Below are 27,419 nucleotides of genomic sequence, written 5' to 3'. Positions count from 1 at the left end.
ACCTCGCCAATGTGCCGCTTGGAGCCCCTGAGCTGTTTTTCACAACTGTGCTATCTTCCCTGGTGTTTGAGGGCAGAAGTGGACACTGGGGTCAGCTCTTAACTGGTTCCTTACTGAGTGGGAGGGAGCCGGGCTTGCAGTCGGGTCTGGATGAATCCGAGGCTGGGATCCTTCAGTCTCTAGGATGAGATGTGAGGACCTGTTACCAATCAGACTTCTTGGCCTCCTTTGCTGTTGTTGTTCAGTTACTAAGTCTTGTTCAACCCTTTGAGACTCCTGGACTGCAGCATGCCAGGCTCCTCTGTCTTTCATTGTCTCCTGGAGTTCACTCAAATTCATGACCATTAAGTCGGTGATGCTGTCTAACCATCTTATCCTCTGCCACCCCGTTCTCTGTTTACCTTCCGTCTTTCTCAGCATCAGGGTCTTTTCCAATGAGTTGGTTTTTCGCGTGAGGTGGCCATAGTATTGGAGCTTCAGCTTCAGCATCAGTCCTTCCAATGAGTATTCAGGGTTTATTTCCCTCAGGATGGACTGGTTTGATCTCCTTGCAGTCCAAGGGACTCTCAAGAGTCTTCTTCAGCACCACAGTTTGAAAGCATCAATTCTTTGGATTGAATTCTCGATTCAGTCTGACTAGAGGCCACAGGAGGAATTCAGGCAAGGCTTTTTTGGGACCCCTGCTACAGCAGGAGGGTGGTGAGAACAAACAGCAGGTTCCCTTGCTCACTCGCTTCTGGGGGCAGGGAGTCGCGCTCGATCCTTATATGGCATGAGGGTAGGATTGTATCCTGGGCTTCCCTGGTGGCTCAGCTGGTAAAGAATCTGCCTGCTGTGCAGGAGACCCTGGGTCTGGAAGATCCCCTGGAGAAGGGAATGGCTACCCACTCCAGTATTCTTGCCTGGAAAATTCCATGAACAGAGGAGCCGGCAGGCTACAGTCCATGGAGTCCCAGAGCCAGACATGACTGAGTTAACTAACACTTTTCAGGAATGTGTCCAGGGGTTGGGTTGGAGGGTGGCTTAGGCATTTTGACTCCCCACCACTACCCCGGGTGCTGTGTGCAGGGGGCATGTGCAGTACCCTGCTTTGACTCCAGCCTCCTCAGAAATGGCAGCTGGGGCTATGGTCTCTTTGTATCTTTTGGGTCCAGAAGTTGCCCCAGCTCCATGCAGGCAGTTCTTTTTAGTCCTATACAGTTTCTTTACATTTTGTAGCTCGAGGAGAGATGTGTCCAGGTGCAGGCTTTGCAGCAAAGGGCCCCGGGTCCCAGGCCTGTCTCAGACTCAGGTACTGAGTGGGGTGTGGGATCAATCTTCAGACACCCCCAAGGGAACCGGTTAATCGCACACCACAAGAAGTGATAAATGGTACCCATCTCTCTAGGGAATGATTTGCTTAAAACATGCACTAATAAGAAGAGCCTGTGTGACTCTTCAGAGTGCCTGCGTGGCTGGTGAGGGGCAACCAGGGGGTTGGGGGGTGGAATGTGTGTCTCTCGCCATCTGGGGGTGGGGCTGTGGGGAAGTGTCCCTGCCTTTCAGGCATTTCATAGTGCCTGTGTGACCACGTCTGACTTTTCACGCAATTCTCAGCTTTCCTGAAGGGCTTGCCTAGGGAAGCCAGGAGTGATGGCTATTATCCGTGCTTTGTTTATTACATTCTAAGATTTACAACTTCCTCGCTTTCAGTGAGGATGTGGAGACGCTCTCTGCAGCCTCTTGAAGCTCTTGACTGTTCTTTTCCTGAAAGCCTATGGACCTCCAACTGGGACTTTCTTTTTAGCTGCAAGTTGGGGTCTGGAGCGTCAGGTCAACCTGGGGAAAGACAGCCGAGAAGGCTCAGCGCATCTCCTCAAGCAGGGCCGGCCGGCTGTGGGGATCCTCTGGGTCTGACTTCTGTGTGAGGAAGAGTTTGGGGTGAATCTGAGGATGGATGGTTTCCAGGTCTGCAGGTGCATCAGGGCTGGCGTAATTCTTCTTCCAGAGACTGGGAGCAGTTCTTCACCTTTGGTGACAGGGAGAGAGACGGAGTTGTTGTTAGTGAGAGAGGAGGTGGACTGGAACTTGCCCCTGGAGGAGGGAAGACAGCCCCAGAGAGCTTCTCACCCGTGTGAAGCTGTGTCTCCAAAGCCTTTCCATCCGCCCACATGTGCTTGCAGGCAACGCTGTGGGTGATTCCGGGGCTCATTTGTCTGCTCTGTCTGTGTTCATGTGTCTCTGGCAGGTCCAACCCAGGAGGCTGGGGCCAGGATTGAAGTCTTTTACTTTCCCTCCAAAGTGGGAATGGATGGATGGATGGATGGATGGATAGTTGGATGGATGGATGGTGTTAGGTGCCGTAGGTACCATAGGTAAGTGTCAGCACTTACCTAGGCCACTGGAATTGTTGGGGTTGCTTGCTCCCTGAGGACTCCCCATTGTCCAACCTCATGGTTTCCTTGTCACCCGTTCTCTGCTCTCATTGGGGTCACACTTGGCACCCTTTGAAGCCCAGATTCCAGCCATCTGCCCCCAAGATGGAGGTGCATCAGTGATGGGAGAGCCTACACAGCAAGGGGAGGCCCTTGGGGAGAGTCTTGTGTAAGACCCAGCCAATTAAAGTAAATGCAGATACTGCAAAACCACTCACCAGCTCTCACTGGATAACAGAACCACTGACCGCACTCATATGGATCCTGGGCATTGGGGAAGTGGTGAGTGGGGCACAGATGATGTCATGTCACCAGGAGAAGGCCACATACTGCACACCTGCTGCTGGTTCGGATTTCATCTCAACACACCTCAGAATTACCCTCTTTATGCTGTTCTTCTCTTAGAGACAAGAGCGACGTGGAGATCCCCTGGTCTCCCAGCTGAGTACCTTTCCTAGCCTCAGATCCTTGGATGCCTGGCCCTTTCCTGGAGATTCGCTGCTTGTTCTCATCCCTACAGAGTGCTCTTCTGCAGACCACAGGACTTAATTGCCAACGATCGATATTCTTTCCGCCCTCATTTCCTCTTCCAGGTTGCAACCTGATTGTTTATTGTTGTTGTTTTTGCTCCGTTCTCAGATTGAAGGGTTTGATATTTTTTATATTTGCTTTTTCTAACAAAATGGTCTAGGTTTTCTTACCATTCTGCCCCCCGCCTTCCAATTTTCCTTGATGATTCAGTCAACAAAAGAAGGATGAAATTGGGCCAAGGGAAGCAGACTCTGTTAGTTCCAACACGTGGAATTTTGGAACGCTTGTTCAGGGTTCACCTGGTTTGAAGGGCAACAGGATCTTATTTTATTGTCTCCCCAAAATGCCTTACACGTGGTTCTCCAGGAACCACTTGGTGTATATTGACTAATAAAAATCACAAAAAAAGAAAGAAAAGCAAAGCCATGGATTCAGAGCATTGTTGCAGTAATAGATTTTGGCTGGACTAAGGGGTTGCCCAGGTAGCTGGTTGAACATTATTTCTGGGTGTGTGTGAGGGTGTTTCAGGAGAAGATTAGCATTTGAATCAGTGCAGTGCATAAAGCAGAGGGCCTTCCCTAACGTGTGTGTGGGGACGGCTCGTCCAGTCCTCAGGGCCTAGAAGAACAAAAAGATGGAGGAAGGGCAGATTCACTCTCTTCTTGAGCTGGATGTCCATCTTCCTCTGCCCTTGGACATCGGAAGGTTCTCGGCCTGGTTCTCGGGCCTTCAGACTCTGGTACTTAACCCATTGGCTTCCGTGCTTCTTGGGCCTTTGAACTCAGAAGGTATCTCACCTCTGGCTTTTGGGGTTCCCTAGCTCGCACACAACAGATGGTGGGACTTCTCAGTTTCCATAACTGTGTGAGCCAGTTCCTGTAACATGTCTCCCCAGATATCTCTCTGTATCCCTCCTGGTTCCATTTGTCTCGAGAGCCCCGACCAACAGCCTGCAGAACAAATACACGTTTGAGGCCCTGCTCCTTGCCGCATCTCTGCTCTGTGTCTCTGCTGGGTGTTCTGAGTCAGGCCTCACCTGGTGAATGGTTGTGTTTAGAATCTCAGTGTCACAGGGACGACTCACTGTCTGTTAGGCCAGGCTTTAAGGCTCCACTGGTCCTCATCCTTTTCAGTTTGGCGCCCGATCTCAGCCCTGCCTTGGAGAAGAATCCTCGTTCTGAACAGCTCTTGGCCTCTTCCTCCACCCCTCGTCCTTTGCTTCACATCAGGTAATGGCCTCGTTGGTCCTCTGCCCTGATGGAATTACCTGTATGGCTCTTGTCCTCTCTCAATTAGAAGCATGAAAAGGCTTAACTCCCCAGGACGTTAATTCATTTCTTTTCTTAAATGGCATGTTCAGTCCAGGCTTTTCCAACAGTAGAGCTCTCTGGGCAAAGTCTTTGCCTTGTGGCCACTTTCCTATTTGCTGAGATGCTCTTTGTATTAATTTCACTGGTCCAGGAGTTAAATATTGTAATCATCAGTCAGTTCAATCGCTCGATCATGTCCAACTCTTTGTGACCCCGTGGACTGCAGCACGCCAGGCTTCCCTGTCCTTCACTAACTCCCACAGCTTGCTCAAACTCCTACCATTGAGTCGGTGATGCCATCAAACCGTCTCATCCTCTGTCGTCCCTTTCTTCTCTTGCCTTCAATCTTTCCCAGCATCAGGGTCTTTCCTAAGGAGTCAGTTCTTCGCATCAGGTGGCCAAAATGTTGGAGCTTCAGCTTTAGCATCAGTCCTTCCAATGAATATTCAGGACTGATTTCCTTTAGGATTGACTGGTTTGATCTCCTTGCAGTCCAAGGGACTCTCAAGAGTCTTTTCCTCCATCACAGTTCAAAAGCATCAATTCTTCAGCACTCAGTCTTCTTTATGGCCCAACTCTCACATCTATACATGACTACTTGAAAAACCATAGCTTTGACCAGGCGGACCTTTGTCAGCAAAGTAACGTCTCTGCTTTTTAATATGCTATCTAGGTTGGTCATAGCTTTTCTTCCAAGGAGCAAGTGTCTTTTAATTTCATGGCTGCAGTCACCAGCTGTAGTGATTTTGGAGCCCAAGCAAATAAAGTCTTGTCACCGTTTCCATTGTTTCCCCATCTATTTGCCATAAAGTGATGGGACCGGATGCCATGGTTGTAATCATATTTGCTTACTACTGCAGATCACTTACTAGGGGCACTGGGTCTGCATTTTTGGAGTCATGCTACGGATCATTAACCTTAATATTTAAAATTCTTGCCACAACTTCTGAAGTTTGAGGCATCGAGGTAGAGACGTGATGGGTTTATTCTCTGTAGCACAGAGGATGTCTTCTTTTCCTTTTTGCTTTGCCCCATTCTACTACATAGTTAGCAGTTTTGACTTCAGTTAGAGAATAAAAAAATGAAGAGACTTGCCTTTGGACACTGAGTATAAGCAACATCCTCAAACAGCACTATGTTACTTCCATTTTTGTCTTTTAGAAAGACATAATACTTGTATTAGATTTGAGTTTTCCATGGAATCTTCCCAAGACCTCAGCCTTCTGGTGCAGGAGTCTTTCTCATCTTCCCCTTCCAGTTATTAAAACCAAGCCACGCACCTCTCATGGGTAGGAGACCATCGTCTGGGTAGGACAGAGGTCAGACATTCTTGTCTGCGTTTCTCAGGAGCTTGTATTCCCAGCCCCAGTGCCTCACTGTCTGAGGACTATTGTTCTGTATCCCACAGGCTAAAATTATTTTTCTTTTCCGCAGCTCATTTTTTGAAGTTATATGACAGATGCTTTCTGTGGGTAAAAAGACTACGTGTGTCTCAGAGACCAGAACGGTTGTTTGTTGTGGTTTCATATTTATTGAAAGTGTTTGTCTATAAGTGCATTTATTTACTGGAGGCCAGACAGCAAGAGCCACATGTTTTCAAAATTATTTTGTGGATGCACATCCCTTTTTATTTACAGGAAGCCTTATCACCATTCCGTGTGCCATGGAGATGAAATTGATGCACCCGGAATGTGCATTGTATTGTTAGCCTGCATGTGAGGGCTCAGCTGTGGTGACAACTGTGGATTCTCCCTTTTAACTGTTCCTCCTCTCTCCTTCCTTTAGCATCGTCCGTGTCAACATCTGCTGCATGAACAAGCTGTGGAGCTGCATTCCCGAGTGGTTTGCACTTGAACTTGCTGGTCCCCAAGTCCTGAAAGGGGCCAGCACTTCCTTCATTTTTCCTGCTATGTCTTGGATACCAGGCAGGCTGAGGAGATTTCGTTTGTCCAAACAAGATGGGGAAAAATTTAGTGACCTGACATGTCTTACTTTATAGCAGAAACTTCTCTTTAAATCTGATGAAAGACAGAGATGAGGCTCCCTGGGCCTGGAGTTTGTTTATCCCTTGTAACTCCTGATAAAAGTCTCTTTTAAAATAGGTAGTAATTATGAAAGAGTAGATCTGTTGCTTGTTTTTTTTTCCCTGCCACTCTTGTTGTATTTTAGTCCTTTTGGATATATATATGTATACATATACATATGTATATATTATAAATAGAATTTTCATGCACAGAAAGGTGAAAAGAATGGCAATTTGCTACTTCATTTAAAGGTCTAGAAGAGAATCTCTTTGATGGCATAAAAATGCAGCAGTTATAATTCTCTGAGTCTTATTAATGAGTTAGAATGGACTGAAAACGCAATAAAATTTAAACCATATGCTCAAGGAGTTATTCAAGTGATCTTTCCTAGTGTTTTTTTCTTAAAACTTTGATTTCTCTTAAATATCATATAAAAGCACAACTTCATTCTCTTAATGTTTTATTTCAGTTGGATCTGCAAAGCCCTTCCTTTCCTGGTCACTATTTTTAGTTGTCACTCTGAACCTTGAGCTGCCTGCAGTGTGGGAGATGCAGGTTTGATCCCTGGGTCGGGAAGATCCCCTGGAGAAGGAAATGGTAACCCACTCCAGTATTCTTGCCTGGGAAATCCCATGGACGGAGGAGCCTGGTGGGCTGTAGTTCATGGGGCTGCAAAGAGTTGGACACGACTGAGCGACAAACAGTTTGTGAACCTTGATCTTTCACCTTCAGGTCAGAAGTCTAAGGATGTTGCTTTTTGAGGTGGTGAAAGGTGGTGTGCGGAGTGCTCTTTTTTGTTTTTGTTTTGCTTTCTTTTCTAAAAAGGAAAAAGGGATCAAAAGGAAACTGGCAACTACCGTTGAGCATTTTGGGGACAGTGAAAACCTGCTTCGTCCATTTCATTTGTAGGGGGAAGCACGGTAGGCGTGAGTACACCCGGGAACACCCTCAGTTCCTCCAGGAAACGAGGCAGTGATGCTGGATTCCAGGCAGAATTGAAGAAGGCGGGCGTTGCTGTGCCTCCTTCCCACCTTATCTTTTTCTCATTTCCTCTACTCTTTCCTCTTCTTCCTCACTGTTTTTTTTCCTCTTTAATCTTTCCCTTTGGTTTTGAGTCATTTCCTTTTACTCCTTTTATACAGTTTCTCACAGCAGATGAGAAAACAGTGACACCCTTCAGAGAGATCTGCTTTGTTAAAGACTGGAAGACACAGCCAAAGGAATTAACCTTTAACAGTGAAATTTTGGCTGGAGCAGGAAGGATATTTATGAACAGAAAATCTTCTTGGGTATTCTGTGTTTATAACGATCTATTCGGTATTTATGGAATGGAGATAGATGGACGTCCAGTCTGAGCCAGGTGTTGCTGTCAGACAGACAGATGGATAAATGGTGTCTGGTGTTTTGAGGGCTCTGTCTTGGAGGAAAAGGGACAGACAAGCATAGAATTTAGTGGTTCCAATATAATAGTGTAATTGCCTTCCTGGAGACATGAACCATGATTGTGCTCATACAGTCGGGCATAAGAAGGACCATGGACATCGCCATTTCCCTGGTCTCTGAGACTTTGAGGAAGAGAATATGCTAGTTGAGTTAATATGAGAGTTCTGAAATGAAACCACCTTGGAACTGCATGGCTACAGTTTAGTTTGAAGTAGCTTTGGTTCTGCCGTTTTTATTGTGGCTGAAGTATGGGCATCGGCCTCCTGTCTTTGGTTACCTTACTGGCTTCCATGTTGGCCTCGCCTTTCCCAACTGTGAGATGCTTAGCACCAAAATACGGGTAAGAAAGGAGGCAGAATAGAGGAACTTGCCTTTAAGTTTGCAAAGTTTCATTGCCTAGTAATGTCAACACATGTTTTTAGACAGGAGATCGCCCCAAGTTCTTTTCCTGACTTGCCTTAAGCCATTATAACAATCGCATTTGCATTGTTTGAAGTCATAAAAAGAAGAAAGAAAGAAAGAAAGAAAGAAAGAAAGAAAAGAGTTCCCAGTCTTTTTAATGTAAAAACCATAAGGCATGCCTTGACAACGGCTGAAAATTGTATTGCTAATTTATTTTTATTGTTAGTATAACTTTGAATTGCCTTCCTTATCTTTGTGCCTGATTCTAGTTTTCTGGGCTGAAGTTAACAATGTTTTGAAAGTCAGTTCAGGGGGGAACAAATGATGTAGTCATAATAGCAGATAGAGGCCTGCTGTTGGCATTTGGTGAATGTCAAATACTAATTTTAACAATAATAAATTTGGAGAAGGAACGAAAAGTTCCCGGCTAGTGAAAGGAAGTGGTTCCATGTGAAGAGTCTCTTGTTATTTGTCGATACCAGTGTTCATTCATTTCCATGGCAGATAGGAAAATATGGCCTGTTCGCCTTAATTATCTTCTTCATTCAGCCTACTAATTTTTGAGGAAACTCAGGTTTTTCAAGTAGGGGAAGTAGCCAAGATAAAAATTCTTTTTCTCTTTGTGATCAAGGCCCTTTGCAGAAACATCCGTGCCAATAATTAATTACTGAGCCCTTTGGAGTTAGAACTCTTGGTTCTCGTTGATCTGGTTTTTAGTCTAACCTTCCCTCTGCCTTTCAGATGCTCCATGTGCTGTGGTTTGACTTTGATGTCCTTTGAGAATTCTGTAACTTCTTCCAAGATTACACGATACACCCTTAACTTACTCCTGTTGGATTAATGGAGGGAAAGAGCTCTGGAGTGGGACCATTCCAACAGCCAGTGTCCCCAGTTCAGCCTAAGACACCTCACCTTTTCTAGGATAGGTTGTTTCAATCTGATTTTTAAAGTGTTATATCTCATTTTAGCTTTGAAGACACCCTTTAATGAAGTAATTTAATTTTTTTTTCATTTTTTCATTTAATTTTATTTATTTTTTTTAAATTTTATTTTATTTTTAAACTTTACATAATTGTATTAGCTTTGCCAAATATCAAAATGAATCTGCCACAGGTATACATGTGTTCCCCATCCTGAACCCTCCTCCCTCCTCCCTCTCCATACCATCCCTCTGGGTCGTCCCAGTGCACTAGCCCCAAGCATCCAGTACCGTGCATTGAACCTGGACTGGCAACTCGTTTCATACATGATATTTTATTTTACATGTTTCAATGCCATTCTCCCAAATCTTCCCACCCTCTCCCTCTCCCACAGAGTCCATAAGACTGTTCTATACCTCAGTGTCTCTCTTGCTGTCTCGTACACAGGGTTATTGTTACCATCTTTCTAAATTCCATATATATGCGTTAGTATACTGTATTGGTGTTTTTCTTTCTGGCTTACTTCACTCTGTGTAATAGGCTCCAGTTTCACTTTACAATATTGTATTGGTTCTGCCATATATCGAAATGAATCCGCCACAGGCATACATGTGTTCAAAGCCATTGTCAGGAGTGGAAGGGTTAGAGGAAGGCATTGGACGGTCAGTGGCATCTTCCTTTATTTCCTGTGTGTGTGTGTGAAACGTTTTCTGTGAAACTTGCGCGGTGCCCTTGTAGGAACTGGTGGCAGCTGCCCATCACATTTGGATGAGAGGCTCCTGGGCAGCCTTGGCCTCTGGTGTCCAGTGGCCTCAGCCTCTGCTGTCCACTGGGAGCCTCTGGATAGTTCTGTAGAGGGGAAATCGCAGAGCTCCTGACTCTTTCCAGATTTGGTTGGAGAAGAGGGTTAGGCAGCACTCAAGTGGTTTGGATTTTTCATGAGGAAAACAAAGTGAAAGGTTTTTCTGATGTCGGACATTGTGTTTTGGCCTGTGGGCTGGATTCTGTTTTTCTCTTTTACCTTTTGTTTTCATTCTTTTGTACTATTTTTAAGGACAGCAGTGAGTAGTACCCCTGGACTTTTTCTCCCAGTGAAAAACATCCAGTGTGACTATGTGGAAATGGGGTGTGTCAGAGTCGTTCTCAACAGTGGTGCTGTCCCTTTGGGCTCTGTAGTCATGGCAGGTTTCTTAACCTCTCTGTGCTCCAGTCCCTTCATCTGTATGATGGAGACAGTGATCTTTTTGGATGTTGCATTGATTAACTGAGATCATTCTTGTCAAACACTTAAAATAGTCTCTGCTATATAGTAAGCAGTTCATGGCTATTACTGTATGAATATACACTAATTCTGTTCAGTTCAGTTCAGTTCAGTTGCTCAGTCATGTCTGACTCTTTGAGACCCCATGGACTGCAGCACGCCAGGCTTCCTTGTCCATCACCAGCTCCCAGAGTTTACCCAAACTCATGTCCATTGAGTCAGTGGTGCCATCCAACCATCTCATCCTTTGTCGTCCCCTTCTCCTCCTGCCTTCAATCTTTCCCAGCATCAGGGTCTTTGCAAATGAGTCAGCTCTTTGCATCAGGTGGGCAAAGTATTGGAGTTTCAGCTACAACATCAGTCCTTCCAATGAACACTCAGGACTGATCTCCTTTATAATGGACTGGTTGGATCTCCTTGCAGTCCAAGGGACCCTCAAGAGTCTTCTCCAACACCACAGTTCAAAAGCGTCAATTCTTTGTCTCTCAGCTTTCTTTATGGTCCAACTCTCACATCCATACATGACCACTGGGAAAACCATAGCCTTGACTAGACAGACCTTTTTTGGCAAAGTAGTGTCTCTGCTCTTTAATATGCTGTCTAATTCTGTTAGGTCGTGTTATTACGTGATGAGAGATTCTAGTTTCTTGGTACATTGATATGGTCATAGAAACTTGGGACAGCTCTCTACTTAGTGCAGTGTTCAATGACTGTTGGCCATTACTTGATCATTTGGAACTGAGAAGAAGGCCAGTCTATCAACTTATTTGTTTCATCAAAGCCCGGTTTGCCACACTAATTTGTAGTGCACAGAGCCCCCCCAAAGCTGAGTGAGCAGAGCTTAAATGACCTTCTGGGATTCTGTGGTCACCTTAAGTAGCTGCTCTGGTGTTGGGAATACAAAGGAATGTAAAGGATCCTTTGTAAACCATTAGAGGAGGGATGCATGGCTGTTACCCAGGTCCTCCACTAACCACCTTGGGTCAGGACAGCTGTTCATTCTTTCATTTGCTTATTTAACTCACTTCATTTGTTTATCTTATTTGTTTCTTTGGCCACTTCTTGGGGCATGTGGGATCTTAGTACTTCAACAAGGATCGAACCTGTGCCTCCTGAATTAGAGCATGGAGGCTTAACCACTGAACCACCAGGGAAATCCCATAACTCACTCCATTTGCAAAAAATGCTAAGATACTTGAAAGTAAAATGAAGATATATTATTGCAGCATTATTGATAATAACCAAGACATGGAAACAAGCTAAGCATCCACCAATGTACAAATGGATAAAGAAGATATAGTATAGATATAATGGAATATTATTCAGTCATGCGAAAAAAGGAAAGGAAATCCTGTCATTTGTAACAACATGAATGGACCTAAAGGGTGTTATGCTAAGTGAAATAAATCAGACAAAGAAAGACCAATGCTGTATGATATCATCATTTACATGTGGAACTTAAAAAAAGCTGAACTTGTAGAAGCAGAGAGTAGGACAGCAGTTATCAGGGATGGGGTGAGGGATGGGGAAATTGGGGAGATGTTGATCAAAGGGTGCAGACTTGCAGTTCAAAGATGAATAATTTCCAAGGACCTAATGCATAGCATGGTGACTATAGTTAACATACTCTGTTATTAATATATACTTGAAAGTTGCTAAGAGACTGGATGGTAAATGTTCTTGCCACGAGAAAGAAATGGTAATTATGTGAGGCAGTGGAGGTGTTAGCTAACACTGTAGTGGTAATCACAGTGCGGTATGTAAGTATATCAGAGCGGCATGATGTACACCATCAGATCAGATCAGATCAGTCGCTCAGTTATGTCCGACTCTTTGCGACCCCATGAATCGCAGCACGCCAGGCCTCCCTGTCCATCACCAACTCCCAGAGTTCACCCAGACTCACGTCCATCGAGTCAGTTTTGCCATCCAGCCATCTCATCCTCTGTCTGTTTTGCCATCCAGCCATCTCATCCTCTGTCGTCCCCTTCTCCTCCTGCCCCCAACCCCTCCCAGCATCAGGGTCTTTTCCAATGAGTCAACTCTTCGCATGAGGTGGCCAAAGTACTGGAGTTTCAGCTTTAGTATCATTCCTTCCAAAGAAATCCCAGGGCTGATCTCCTTCAGAATGGACTGGTTGGATCTCCTTGTAGTCCAAGGGACCCTCAAGAGTCTTCTCCAACACCACAGTTCAAAAGCATCAATTCTTTGGTGCTCAGCCTTCTTCACAGTCCAACTCTCACATCCATACATGACCACAGGAAAAACCATAGCTTTGACTAGACGGACCTTTGTTGGCAAAGTAATGTTTCTGCTTTTGAATATGCTATCTAGGTTGGTCATAACTTTCCTTCCAAGGAGTAAGCATCTTTTAATTTCATGGCTGCAGTCACCATCTGTAGTGATTTTGGAGCCCAGAAAAATAAAGTCTGACACTGTTTCCCCATCTATTTCCCATGAAGTGGTAGGACCGGATGGCATGATCTTCATTTTCTGAATGCTGAACTTTAAGCCAACTTTTTCACTCTCCACTTTCACTTTCATAAACTTATGCAATGTTATATGTCCATTTAAAAAATAGATATCTTGACATTCTAACCCTAACAATTCTTAGTATGGATTACGTGTTACTCCCATAGGAGGAAAGGGAGGAAGGAGGTAGGAGAGAAGGAAAGATGGAAGGAAATTTCCTCATATAACCAAAATGATATGATCACAAATAATACAATTAATGCTTTTTTAATATCCTCTAATACCAGTTCCTGTTCAGTCTCCCCCCGTGAGGTCAGTCATACAATGAATTGACTTTGTATTGCTATAGTTGCTTCATTGGAGGAAGGAGAAAGCAGGACTAACTGAATGATCCCTAAGGCATGTTGCTTTATGTTTAATACATTAAGGGAGCTGCTCTGATTTTGCTCATTTAGCTCTTGTTCTTGGAGCAGGCAGGTTCAAAGTTTAGAGACTGTGACTCTATAGCAGGATGAGATGAAAATTTGGAAATGACTTAGTTCATGGGATCAGTTGAGACAGGTTGGTATTGCCTCACCTTTGCCTTGACTTGTAGGTCAAGCTGTAGGTTGGACAAACAGCATTGATACTGGTTAGATAAATTGTACACTTACCAGAGAGAAAGAGGCAGTCAACTCATTTTAAACCCAGTTTGGGGTTTAACCTTGCATTTTATATGCTCCATAAATGTTTCCAATGCCATTTAGAGCTAGCTGAAGTCTTTGAGAGTCTTTTTGATATTGTGGTGTTTTTCTGTGTGTTTTTAAATTTGAAGTATAGTTGATGTTTCCAGGTGGCACAGTGGTAAAGAATCTGCCTGCCAGTGCAGGAGATGTGCATTAGATCCATGGGTCAGAAAGATCCCTGGAGGAGGAAATGGCAACCCATTCTGGTATTCTTGCCTGGAAAATTCCATGGACAGAGGAGCCTGTCGGGCTACAGTCCACGGGGTCACAAAAAGTCTGGTATGACTGAGCACACATACACTCATGCACAGAGTTCACAAATCTCAAACACTTTTACCCATGTAATGACCACCTAGATCAAGAGGTAGAACATTTCCATCACTGAAGTCTCCCGGGTCCCCTTTCTCCAGTTGGAACAACATCCCCCTGCCCAGAGGTAATCACTGTTCTGACCTCTGTCACCATAAATTAGTTTTGCCTGATCTAAATTCCATATAAATGGAGTAATACTTAGATTTTGTGGGATTCATTTATGTTGTTGCATATGTAAATTGTTCATTTTTTCCTGTTGTGTAGTAGTTATAGACTCCATTGTATGAAATTTAGATATCCATTATACACTTGGTAGATATTTGTTTATAGTTTGGGGCCAGTATGAATGCAGCAGTTAAAGATGCTCTTGTGTGTCTTTGGTGGATGGAATATGAGTTATTGATTAAGGTTAACAGCCTGTTTCTAGGATTGAAGTTTACATTCAAGAGCATGGGGAGGATATCATTCTATCCATGCCAAATGGTTTTAAAATATATTGAAGGCATCTTACAGTAGTACAGTTGGCCCTTGAATAACATGGATTTGAACTGTGTGGCTCCACTTATATGCAGTTGTTTTTCAGTAGGAAATACTATAGTACTATATCACATGTGGTTAGTTGATCCTTGGGATGCAGAACTGTGGGTATGGAAGGACCACTCTAAATTATACTTGGATTATTGACTTCAGGAGGGCTGGTACCCCAGCCACCACATTGTTCAAGGGTCAACTGTGTATCAAACAAAGAAATGAATTTAGTCTGGTATACTTGTATTTAGCAAACTGCGCTGGTACAAAAGCAAATCTTTGCTTTTGTGCTCCTTGACTATGATAAATAACCTAAGCTGGAGGGCCAATTTCCTGAAAGCCAAGATTCTCATGTGAAACTATGTTGTTTCCTCATGCCTTCTCTAAAAGGAGTGGGAAAAAGACCTTTTCATTAATTCTGCAAATAGGCATCATTTTCTAATTTTAGATTCTCACTGTGAAAAAGAGTCATGAATTACTAAAAACTCTGAGAATATAAACTTGTTTGGGGGGGGGTCCCCTGCATTGGAATGAATAAAGGCTTTAAATATTCATTTGTGTTTTTCTTTCCATGTCATTTTGGGTATTGTCAGGAAAAAAATATTTGCTGCTGATTTAGAACTGCTGAATACTCTTATAAAAATTTAATTCCTCCTGTATTAACTAGGCTTTCAAGGCTTTTTTTTAGAGAGCCTGTTGCTAGCCTTTAGAGAGCCTCTAATACGTTGCTAGCAGGAAAACCTGTTAGCCTAGAGACGTGATGGATGGAAGTAGAATAGGAAAACTACCACTGGCCATCATCAGGGGATATTGCATTGATTTACATTTTAATAGTGTCTGTGTTTAATGAAACTGAAGAATTAGGTTAGCATTCCCTTTAACAAGAATGGGAAAAATTCTAGTGATGGATGCCATATCCATATGTTTAAGGCATCACACCTCTTTATAGCCAGCTAACACTATTTTTAACAAGCTGACAGAAGGGGTCTGGTGGTATGAACCAGCATTACAGATGTGCAGTCCTGTCCTGGGAATCTTCCCTATACATAACACCTGCCCAGATAATGAAATGACATCTGTATAAGGTTATCACTGAAACTGTGTATAACGCCAAAACATCAGAAGCCACCCAGTGTCATCAGTCATAAGGAAGTGGTTGAAGCGTGGTGTATGTGTACAGTGCAGTTGTTAAAAGAGAGTGAGAAAGGTCCGTGTTCTGATGTGGAATGATATCCAGGTTCATTGCCAAGTGCAGAAAGCAAGGTGGAGGACAGTGTAGAGAGTATGGTACTTTTATGTAAGAAAGACTGGGATATGAAGATTTGTAGGTGAATTTGCTAATATCTGCATAAAGAAACACTGGATGGATAAACAGGAAACATACATATGTGTTCCTGGAGCAGGCAGAGCAGAGCAGAGTGATCAGGCTCCTGTATGTATTTTTTTAAATATTACATTGACATTTTGAAGGATGCAGAAAAACAAACCAGCGAAAGTGCATCTGTCCCAGCATGCCCTTTGACATGGAACCGGACCATGAGTAGGTGACAGAAGGTGAAGCTGGTTGAATGCGTTGTGAGAAGGTGAGGCTACCCGCTCTGTTTCATTTCTCAGAAGCTAAGTCAGTGCATTCAGTGCTTATTGAGCCAATCAGCCAATCTGCCATGTCAGGCACTATTTTAGGTGTCAGCAGGCACCTTAAGGTCCAAGCTTCTACAAAGCCTGCATTTTCAAAAGAAGAGACAGACAAGCAGGTGATGAGTGAGGAAGAGAAGCCTCCTGCTGCTGGGGTCCAGGGGAGGAAGTAAAAGGAGCCCGTGCTGAGGTCAGAAGGGAGGGTCATTGCTGATCTTCATCCGTCTTCATGGTGCCTTCATGAACAGTATTCTTGCACATGGGATAATAAAGTAGGGTCAGTTCTCAATTCTGATCTTTTGCTGTAGCAGTCAAGATTTCATTTTACTGTAAGATCAATATCACTGAAGTTTCAAACAGACATAAAGACATCAGAGCAGTCACTGTACCCCAGTTTACTGCTGTGTTGGCAGGAGACCTGAATTTATTGGAATAAATAAAAAGTGGATTTGACCATCATGGTTTGTTTTCACAACAGTGGGGCTGTAGTGGGGATAATTATCTATATGATTTGTGAGTATAACCATAGGTTATTAGGCAAGATATTTCTATGACAAGTCTGTTATTTGTTTTTTCCATCCATAAAATGGTTAAATATAAATTGTCCCTTTACTGTAACATACTAACTATAGAAAGTCTAAGCACACACAACACACCATGTACCCTTCACATTCTATATTCATTGTCTGAAATTGCCATGGAGATAGTTCCACACTGGATAATACAGACGTGTGGAACATTTACTTCCTGTGTTTATTCTATTTGTTTTTGTTTTTTTTCTTATTCTGGTCTCTTTATTGGCAGATTTCTCTTTCATAGTTTCTGAATCAGATGAAAGATTAATATGGTTATTTTTTAAAGTTTCTATGATGAAATGTCTTTTTGAAAGAGATTTTTCTCTGTTTCTTTGGGTTCAAGTCAACTTTGGTGAAACATGAGGAACAGAGATCAAAGGCATAGGAAACATCTGAGGGTCAGAGTGTTTCTTGCATCTCCAGTTCTATGACTTGAGTCTTGCTCAGATACAAAGGAGTAACGACACAGACTGGCTGCCAGACTTGGGAGTCTGAAATTTTCCTGGCAACCGAAGTCCAAAATATAGATGTATCTGGAGCCAGCATGTTCACAAACAATCCTAGGCTTGTGAGTGAAGTACAGAAGCACCTGCAATCAGAATTTGTTTTAAGGTTTGAAAAATGCAGAATAATAAGATCTTTATTAATCATGATAAAGTCCATTCTGTGGAATAGTTAATGAAATGCCCAGAGGTTCCAGGATCCACAGCCATCCTGGGAAATGCACAGCAAGGTGAGGATGGAAGCTTGCTGTTGTATCTCCCTTTGCTTTATTGATGAAGAGATTTGGGCCATCTTTGAGGTTGGATGTTTCAGAACTTTGTCAGATCTGTTCTCTTGGAATCCATCTCCGGGTGAATTCAGGAGGACGTGATCTTTGCTTCCTGGTAGATAAAGAAGAGGAGAGGCTGTGACTGCACGAGGCCTTCCACTCTGCCACCTGCCTTACAGAACGTTCGCCGGCATCACTGGACCTGGCTGGGGAGGTCGCTAAAGCTGGTCCCGTGATGGCGGGAGTGTCCACACTCTCCATCATTGACAGTGAGGCCACAGCCTTGTAAACTGTGATTGATGTGCATCAAGCAGCTGTGCTTAGGGACAACGCGAGGAATGTAGGAACCATGAGGATACGCACTCGGTGCTCGCTGAGTTGTGTTTTATTTCTGAATTCATTTTTACAAAATTATTTTTATTTTTAAATTTTTATTGGGGGTATAGCTGATTTACAGTGTTGTGTTAGTTTCAGGTATACAGCAAAGTAGATCAGTTATACATATGTGTGCGTGAGTGCTCAGTCACTTCATTCATGTCTGACTCTTTGTGACCCTATAGACTGTAGCCTACTTGGCTTCTCTGTCTATGGGATTCTCCAGGCAAGAATACTGGAGTGGGTTGCTGTGCCCTCCTCCAGGGAATCTTTGCAACCCAGGGATCAAACCCAGGTCTTTTACATCTCCTGCATTAGCAGGCAGCTTCTTTACCACTAACCCCACCTGGGAAGCCCCACATATACATATATTCACTCTTTTTTAGTTTCTTTTCCCATATAGGTCATTACAGAGTATTGAGTAGAGTTCCTTGTGCTATACAGTAGGTCCTTAATATACCAGTTTTATGTATGTGAAAGTGAAAGTGTTAGTTGCTCTGTTGTGTCCAACTCTTTGTGAGCCCATGACCTGTAGCCCACCATAGTGTATATATATCAACCCCAATCTCCCAGTTTATTCCTCCCCCATCAACTTTCCCCTTGGCAACAATAGGTTTGTTTTCTATGTCTATAACTCTACTGAATTCAAAGAGGAAATAAGAGAGACACAGATGCAAAGGTGAGACATTTGGGCGATGGGGAATTTCAACCAAGGTGGGCTGTTTCTCTAATGCCTTTTGCTCTTTGGGATAACGAGAGATGTTTTTAACAATTCCATTCACCATTGCAACAAAAAGAATAAAATACTTAGGAATATATCTGCCTTAAGAAACAAAAGACCTATATATAGAAAACTATAAAACACTGGTGAAAGAAATCAAAGAGGACACAAATAGATGGAGAAATATACCATGTTCATGGATCGGAAGAATCAATATAGTGAAAATGAGTGTGCTACCAGAGCAATTTATAGATTCAATGCAATCCCTATCAAGCTACCAATGGTATTTTTCAGAGAAATAGAACAAATAATTTCACAATTTGTATGGAAATATAAAAAACCTCAAATAACCAAAGCGATCTTGAGAAAGAAGAATGGAACTGGAGGAATCAACCTGCCTGACTTCAGTCTCTACTACAAAGCCATAGTCATCAAGTCAGTATGGTACTGGCACAAAGACAGAAATATAGGTCAGTGGAACAAAATAGAAAGCCCAGAGATAAATCCACGCACCTATGGACACCTTATCGTTGACAAAGGAGGCAAGAATATACAATGGAGAAAAGACAATCTCTTTAACAAGTGGTGCTGGGAAAACTGGTCAACCACTTGTAAAAGAATGAATCTAGAACACTTTCTAACACCATACACAAAAATAAACTCAAAATGGATTAAAGATCTAAATGTAAGACCAGAAACTATTAAACTCCTAGAGGAAAACATAGACAAAACACTCTCCAACATAAACCACAGCAGGATCCTCTATGACCCACGTCCCAGAATATTGGAAATAAAAGCAAAAATAAATGGGACTTAATTAAAATTAAAAGCTTCTGTACAACAAAGAAAACTATAAGCAAGGTGAAAAGACAGCCTTCAGAATGGGAGAAAATAATAGCAAATGAAGCAACAAAGAATTAATGTCAAAAATGTACAAGCAACTCCTGCGGCTCAATTCCAGAAAAATAAAAGACCCAATGAAAAAGTGGACCAAATAACTAAACAGACATTTCTCCAAAGAAGTCATACAGATGGCTAACAAACACATGAAAAGATGCTCAAAGTCACTCATTATCAGAGAAATCCAAGTCAAAACCACAATGAGGTACCATTCACGCCAGTCAGAATGGCTACTATCCAAAAGTCTACAAGCAATAAATGCTGGAGAGGGTGTGGAGAAAAGGGAACCCTCTTACACTGTTGGTGAGAATGCAAACCAGTACAGCCACTATGGAGAACAGTGTGGAGATTCCTTAAAAAACTGGAAATAAAACTGCCATATGACCCAGCAATCCTGCTGCTGGGCATACACACCGAGGAAACCAGAATTGAAAGAGACATCCTAATATTGCAGCACTGTTTATAATAGCCAGGACATGGAAGCAACCTAGATGTCCATCAGCAGATGAATGGATAAAAAAGCTGGGGTACATATACACAATGGAATGTTACTCAGCCGTTAAAAAGAGTACATTTGAATCAGTTCTAATGAGATGGATGAAACTGGAGCCTATTATACAGAGTGAAGTAAGCCAGAAAGAAAAACACCAATACAGTATACTAACACATATATATGGAATTTAGAAAGAAGGTAACGATAACCCTTTATGCGAGACAGCAAAAGAGACACAGATGTACAGAACAGTCTTTTGGACTCTGTGGGAGAGAGCGAGGGTGGGATGATATGGGAGAATGGCATTGAAACATGTAAAATATCATATGTGAAACAAATCGCCAGTCCAAGTTTGAAGCACAATACAGGGTGCTCGGGGCTGGTGCAATGGGATGACCCAGAGGGATGGGATGGGGAGGAAGGTGGCGGGGGGTTCAGGATGGGGAACACATGTACACTCATGGCGGATTCAAGTCTAGGTATGGCAAAACCAATACAATATTGTAAAGTAAAATAAATTAATTAAAAAAAAATAAAGTAAGCATACCACCAAAGCAGTGCACCAGCTTAGGAATCTTTCACAACTAGTTTTAGGCCTTCTTCCTCTACAGTTGTAGTTGATATATACTCCTAATAGCAGATTAGTGGTGCTAAGAGGAGACTATATTGTTTTACCAACATATCTTTGGAGGCAGAAGTTTGTTGCTTGTCACAGAAACTGAAGCCTGCTTCTCCTGGGACCCCCTCCATCTCCTGTGTACACAGTAGATGCTGTGTTCTGGTGTCCATTTCCCCTGAATATTCCTGTCCAACATTTCTTAAATCTTGTGCACAAATCAAGATCCTTAGCTTTTTTGTGAGTCAGTGAAAGAAGATGAATGTGTGTTCACAGTGGTCTTAGTGTTTTGGCCAAGCCCCACCTCTGTTAATTTCATGAAAAATAAATGATTCTTTTGTGGACATGTTTTCCTGAAGGGACAGTTTGTATTTCTGGCCTGTTAAGAGTTTTTAAAACTGCTGATAAGCATTTGGCCATATTTGTGAACATCTCAAGGCAACCTGGAAGGATGGGTATAAAGTGTAATAGTATCAAAGACAACAGAATAAAGTTGACATTTGTGTATTTTATTGGCACTCACTAAGATTTCTTTGTCATATGTATAACGAGAAAGGAGAGACATCAAAGGACAGATGAAACAGGCTCACTGGGCTGATTTGATCCAGGGAGCTTTTATGTATTTATAACCGGTTAAGATAAGGGGGTCTTCTCATGTTGCTGAGATAATGCAGAGGGAAGCACTTAACAGCAGCATGGATAGGACCATTCTGAAGGGCTGGGAAGAAAAAAGGAGCATGATTCTAGAGAAGGTGCATCTCTTGGCAAAATTCTGTTGAGCAAACTGTGGCTGCAGTTTGTCTTGGGACCAAACTTATTTCCTGACTCATAGAGTTAGGGAATGAAAATAAACTCTTAAGAGTTGGTATATAGGCTTCCCAGGTGGAGCACAGTGGTATAGAATCTACTTGCCAGTGCAGGAGATGTAGAAGTTGTGAGTTTGATCCCTGGGTCAGGAAGATCCCCTGAAGAAAGAAATGGCAACCCACTCCAATTTTCTTGCTGGGACAATCCCATGGACAGAAGAGCCTGACAGGCTGCAATCAATGGGGTTGCAAAAAGTTGGACACAATTGAGTGACTGAGCATGCATGTATGCATGCATGCATACACACACACACGTATGCATGCATGCACACACACACATATATAAATGTGTCACGTATTGGTGCTTATGAGTGTTTTTTAGTAAATTTGATCATTTGTTTATATTCAGAAGTTGACCTTTTTAAGTAAACAAGGAGAATTCATTCCCCACCAGCACTTCTGTATCTTTATCAACCAATTTTCTCACATCTGTGGTTGCCACTGGTGTGTTTTCACTACCAAGTTGCTGGTGCTTTTTTCTCATCTGAGACTCAGAGGATGTGATATAAAATGCTGAGCTGGGTTCTGGGTTAAAATGTATCTCAAAACAGTAATAAAAAGTCCCTGGCTGTTTGTCCTTCTTCTCAGGATCGTTGAATTTCTAAGTAAGAAATTAACCAGGATGATGGTGTGTCAGCCCGCAGCACAGGCCTTGGCAGATGGATGTTCAATAAAGTGTTCTTTTCCTTCACCAGCAGAAGTGCTTTTCAGCCTCCCCCCAGTACTCTCCAGAGTGGAGAGAAGCAAACACGTGCTCTCAGGCATCTCTGGGTGGTTCACGGACTGTCCTGAGGACACCGATGCATCAGGAAGATGTGCCATCGTAATCTCGTGGCTTCTCCCACCCCCTGGCACCCACACTATAATTTGAGAAGTTCACTGTGAATGGCTAATGTCAGACAAGGCAGCAAGGAGTGATCAGTATAGACACTTCAGGTGTGTTTTGCCACATTTCAAGTTCTTTGAAATTTGGCCACTTAGAAATCGTTCGTAAGGCAGTTCTCCTCAGTAGAAGTCCAAGTACACACTTGCTTGCCAGTCATTCTGAGCATCCAGCAGGGGATAATCATTTCTAAACCCTGCATTTGTGTGTATGGCCATAAAGTAGAAATCCGGTGAGGACACAACCATAAAGTCCCTAGAATTCTGTGTATGTTAGTTATATGCAGAGCTTCAGTGGAGGATTTCTAATTGAAGGATAAGATAGCAGGGTGGCATTTCTTTACCAGTTCAGATAAACGAAAAGAAGAAACAAATCCTGCTTCTCACCTGGGCATTTCTGAGGCAGCCGTTTATTACAGACCATTCTCAATTATCCAGAGATTGGTGCAGATAGTTAAAATTCTCTGATAATCCTAAAATATCACTTTGGTTGTTACTTTCCTGTTTCTATTGAATGCATCTTATTTCAAAAACAGCTTTTGACCCAAGGGGTAACATTTTGAGCAGCCACTAGTAGACTATTCACATTGTCCCATTGAATCATCCCTTCAACCCTGCAGTGTGGGTGTTAGCCCACATCATAGATGAGGGGACCAGGGTTCTGGGAAGCTAAGTGCCAGGTCACCGGTGAATTAGGGGGCTGAGGAGTAATTTCACCTCCCCGACTCAAGGCATACTCTCTCAAACTATTGCCCGCTCCCTGGTAGAAATGGGGTAAAATGTCCTAAATGCTAGGAGGAGGCTGGAGAAAGGTTAAATAATCTTGAATCATCAAGTCCTGAGTAACCAAGAACTGATAAATAAATATTTGAGCAAGTTAGTTTCAGTTTCATTTAAAAGTACTGATACAAATTGTAGAAAGCAAATTAGATCATGGATTAAAAATACTTTGATACGCACCAGCAGCAGTAAATATGCCCAGCAAGAGTGTTGGTTCCCTAAACCTCTGTCCATTGATAAGAGTCTGTTTTTGGGACTGTTCAGTTCAGTGCAGTTCAGTCGCTCAGTCGTGTCTGACTCTTTGCGACCCCATGAGTCGCAGCATGCCAGGCCTCCCTGTCCATCACCAACTCCCGGAGTTCACCCAGACTCACGTCCATCGAGTCAGTGATGCCATCCAGCCATCTCATCCTCTGTCGTCCCCTTCTCCTCCTGCCCCCAATCCCTCCCAGCATCAGAGTCTTTTCCAATGAGTGAACTCTTTGCATGAGGTGGCCAAAGTACTGGAGTTTCAGCTTTAGCATCATTCCTTCCAAAGAAATCCCAGGACTGATCTCCTTCAGAATGGACTCTGGTTGGATCTCCTTGCAGTCCAAGGGACTCTCAAGAGTCTTCTCCAACACCACAGTTCAAAAGCATCAATTCTTTGGTCCTTCTGGGTTACGGGAGGGTCATCACGGTAGCTCTGAAGGGCTGTTTAAGCTGGCTGTGAGCAACATCTAATCTGGACAAATAGAAGCTGCCAAACAAAGCAGCATGTTAAATGAAGGTTGTCATGGCCTGGAGCACACTTGTTGTTGAAGATCTCCCGAACCTTCTGGCTAAAAGGTACACGGGGTTTCGAGAACTCATTCTGAAGCAAAGTACAGGTTCTCTCTATCAGCCCTGCTCCTTGAGAAACTTGCTCCTGAATATGTGAAGAGCAGAAAAAAATGAAGGATGCTGCCACAGTTAAGTAGTCAGAGTTGGTGGTGGGGAATCCACTCTCATGTTTTCTGGGCAGCTAGAATTCTGGGAGCAGATGAATTGTTACTGGGGCAATGTTCTGGTGTGAATAGTGCGGTTATTTCAAGGGTGTCTAAATATTTTCACCTCTGTTTAAAAAATCAGATTGTCAGTTACACAAGGGCTTCCTCACTGATTTCTCTCTCATCACTGTTCATTTTCTGAGACCATCAACTGAGACAGACATCGTAATGCCTGGTGTAGTAACTGGCATGCTGAGGGACGACGTGTGTATTTGCTGAATGACAGCAGCCTGGACAGTACTCAGGCTCAGGCTGTGTGATGATCATGAGTAGGATGACCTCTTGGTTGGTCTCTATTCACATGAAACATGTATTAGTTGGGTTTTCTTTAATGGACATTTTTAATTGAGGCAATAGTTGATTTACATGAACACGGGAGTAATATACACATATTACAGGGATAATATAGAGAGAGCTCATGTACCCTTGGGGCGTCCCTGTTGGCTCAGATGGTAAACAATCTGCCTGCAATACAGGAGACCTGGTTTCGATCCGTGGTTCAGGATGGTCCCCTGAAGAAGGGAATGGCTACCCACTCCAGTATTCTTTCCTGGAGAATCCCACAGACAGAGGAGCCTGGTGGGCCAGGATTGAGGGCAGAAGAAGGGAGTGACAGAGGATGAGATGGTTGGCTGGCATCATCGATTCAATGAACATGAGTTTGAGGAAACTCTGGGAGTTAGTGAAGGACAGGGAAGCCTGGTATACTGCAGTCCATGAGATTGCGAAGAGTTGGACATGACTTAGCGACTGAACAACCACAACATGTGCCCTTTATCCCGTTTCTCCCAGTGGTAACATCTTACAGCACTGTAGCCCAATATCACACCTAGATGACAGGCCACCCTGCCATTAGGATGATCTGCTGATTTTACCCAAATTTTTTTGCCAAATAATTAAGAAAAAATATTTACTTATTTTAATTGGAGGATAATTACTTTATAGTATTGTGATGGCCTCTGTCACACATCAGCGTGAATTGGCCTTAGGCATACCTGTGATGCTTCGCTCTTGAGCCCCTCTCCCACCTCCTTCCCTACTCCATCCCTCCAGGTTGTCACAGGGCACCGGCTTTGGGTTCCTTGTGTCATACATCAAACTTCCACTGGCTATTTGGTCATGTATACATTTCAGGGCTATTCTCTCAGATCATCCTACCTTCTCCTTGTCCCACTGTGTCCAAAAGTCTGTTCTTTATGTCTGTGTCTCCTTTGCTGCCATGCATGTGGGATTGTCAGTACTATCTTTCTAGATTCCATATATATGCATTCAGTTCAGTTCAGTCGCTCAGTCGTGTCCGACTCTTTGCGACTACATTAACCACAGTACGCATAGGCCTCCCTGTCCATGACCAACTCCTGGAGTTCACTCAAACCCATGTCCATTGTGTCCGTGATGCCATCCAACCATCTCATCCTCTGTTGTCCCCTTCTCCTCCTGCCCTCAATCTTTCCCAGCATCAGAGTCTTTTCAAATGAGTCAGCTCTTTGCATCAGGTGGCCAAAGTATTGGAGTTTCAGCTTCAACATCAGTCCCTCCAACCTAGGACTGATCTCCTTTAGGATGGACTGGTTGCATCTCCTTGCAGTCCAAGGGACTCTCAAGAGTCTTCTCCAACACCACAGTTCAAAAGCATCAATTCTTCAGTGCTCAGCTTTCTTTATAGTCCAACTCTCACATCCATACATGACTACTGGAAAAACCACGGCCTTGTGTAGACGGACCTTTGTTGGCAAAGTAATGTCTACTTTTTAATATGCTATCTGGGTTGTTCATAACTTTCCTTCCAAGGAGCAAGCGTTTTTTAATTTCATGGCTGCAATCACCATCTGCAGTGATTTTGGAGCCCAGGAAAATAAAGTCAGCCACTGTTTCTACTGTTTCCCCATCTATTTGCCATGAGGTGAGGGGACCAGGTGCCATGATCTTCGTCTTAAGAATGTTGAGCTTTAAGCCAACTTTTTCACTCTCCACTTTCACTTTCATCAAGAGGCTCTTTAGTTCTTCTTCACTTTCTGCCATAAGTGTGGTGTCATCTGCATATCTGAGGTTATTGATATTTCTCCCAGCAATCTTGATTCCAGCTTGTGCTTCCTCCAGCCCAGCGTTTTTCATGATGTACTCTGCATATAAGTTAAATAAGCAGGGTGACAATATACAGCCTTGATGTACTCCTTTTCCTATTTGGAACCAGTCTGTTGTTTCATGTCCAGTTCTAACTGTTGCTTCCTGACCTGTATACAGGTTTCTCAAGAGGCAGGTCAGGTGGTCTGGTATTCCCATCTCTTTCAGAATTTTCCACAGTTTATTATGATCCACACAGTCAAAGGCTTTGCATAGTCAATAAAGCAGAAATAGATGTTTTTCTGGAACTCTCTTGCTTTTTCGATGATCCAGCCGATGTTGGCAATTTGATCTCTGGTTCCTCTGCCTTTTCTAAAACCAGCTTGAACATCTGGAAGTTCACAGTTCACGTACTGTTGAAGCCTGGCTTGGAGAATTTTGAGCATGACTTTACTAGCGTATGAGATGAGTGGAATTGTGCGGTAGTTTGAGCATTCTTTGGCATTGCCTTTCTTTGGGATTGGAATGAAAACTGACCTTTTCCAGTCCTGTGGCCACTGCTGAGTTTTCCAAATTTGCTGGCATATTGAGTGCAACACTTTCACAGCATCATCTTTCAGGATTTGAAATAGCTCAACTGGAATTCCATCACCTCCACTAGCTTTGTTCGTAGTGATGCTTCCTAAGGCCCACCTGACTTCACATTCCAGGATGTCTGGTTCTAGGTGAGTGGGAATGATCACACCATTGTGATTATCTGGGTCGTGAAGCTCTTTTTTGTACAATTCTGTGTATTCTTGCCACCTCTTCTTAATATCTTCTGCTTCTGTTAGGTCCATACCATTTCTGTCCTTTATTGAGCCCATCTTTGTGTGAAATATTCCCTTGGTATCTCTAATTTTCTTGAAGAGATGGCTAGTCTTTCCTATTCTATTGTTTTCCTCTATTTCCTTGCACTGATTGGTGAGGAAGGCTTTCTTATCTCTCCTTGCTATTATTTGGAACTCTGCATTCAAATGGGTATATCTTTCCTTTTCTCCTTTGCTTTTCACTTCTCTTCTTTTCACAGCTATTTGTAAGGTCTCCTCAGACGGCCATTTTGCTTTTTTGCATTTCTTTTTCTTGGGGATGGTCTTGCTCCCTGTCTCGTGTACAATGTCACGAGCCTCTGTCCAGAGTTCATCAGGCCCTCTATCAGATCTACTCCCTTAAATATATTTCTCACTTCCACTGTATAGTCATAAGGGATTTGATTTAAGTCATACCTGCCTGGTCTAGTGGTTTTCCCCATTTTCTTCAATTTAAGTCTGAATTTGGCAGTAAGGAGTTCATGATCTGAGCCACACTCCGCTCCCAGTCTTATTTTTGCT

The 27,419-nt window shown here is 43.2% G+C and overlaps 1 protein-coding gene and 1 non-coding gene across 3 annotated transcripts in view; both read left to right on the top strand.

The window, feature by feature from the left end:
* Positions 1-27,419, top strand: part of CAMK1D (calcium/calmodulin dependent protein kinase ID) — a 396,366-nt gene that overhangs the window by 65,395 nt on the left and 303,552 nt on the right. The gene's annotated exons all lie outside the window — the stretch shown is intronic.
* LOC138990578 (U6atac minor spliceosomal RNA) lies at positions 15,182-15,310 on the top strand. Its single transcript, XR_011466707.1, has one exon. It is a non-coding gene; the product is annotated as a U6atac minor spliceosomal RNA (small nuclear RNA).

This window comes from Bos mutus, chromosome 13, assembly GCF_027580195.1.
Source record: "Bos mutus isolate GX-2022 chromosome 13, NWIPB_WYAK_1.1, whole genome shotgun sequence".
Classification (NCBI taxonomy): domain Eukaryota; kingdom Metazoa; phylum Chordata; class Mammalia; order Artiodactyla; family Bovidae; genus Bos; species Bos mutus.
The sequence above is the reverse complement of the archived record's forward strand: the minus strand, read 5'-3'. Positions and strand labels throughout refer to the sequence as shown.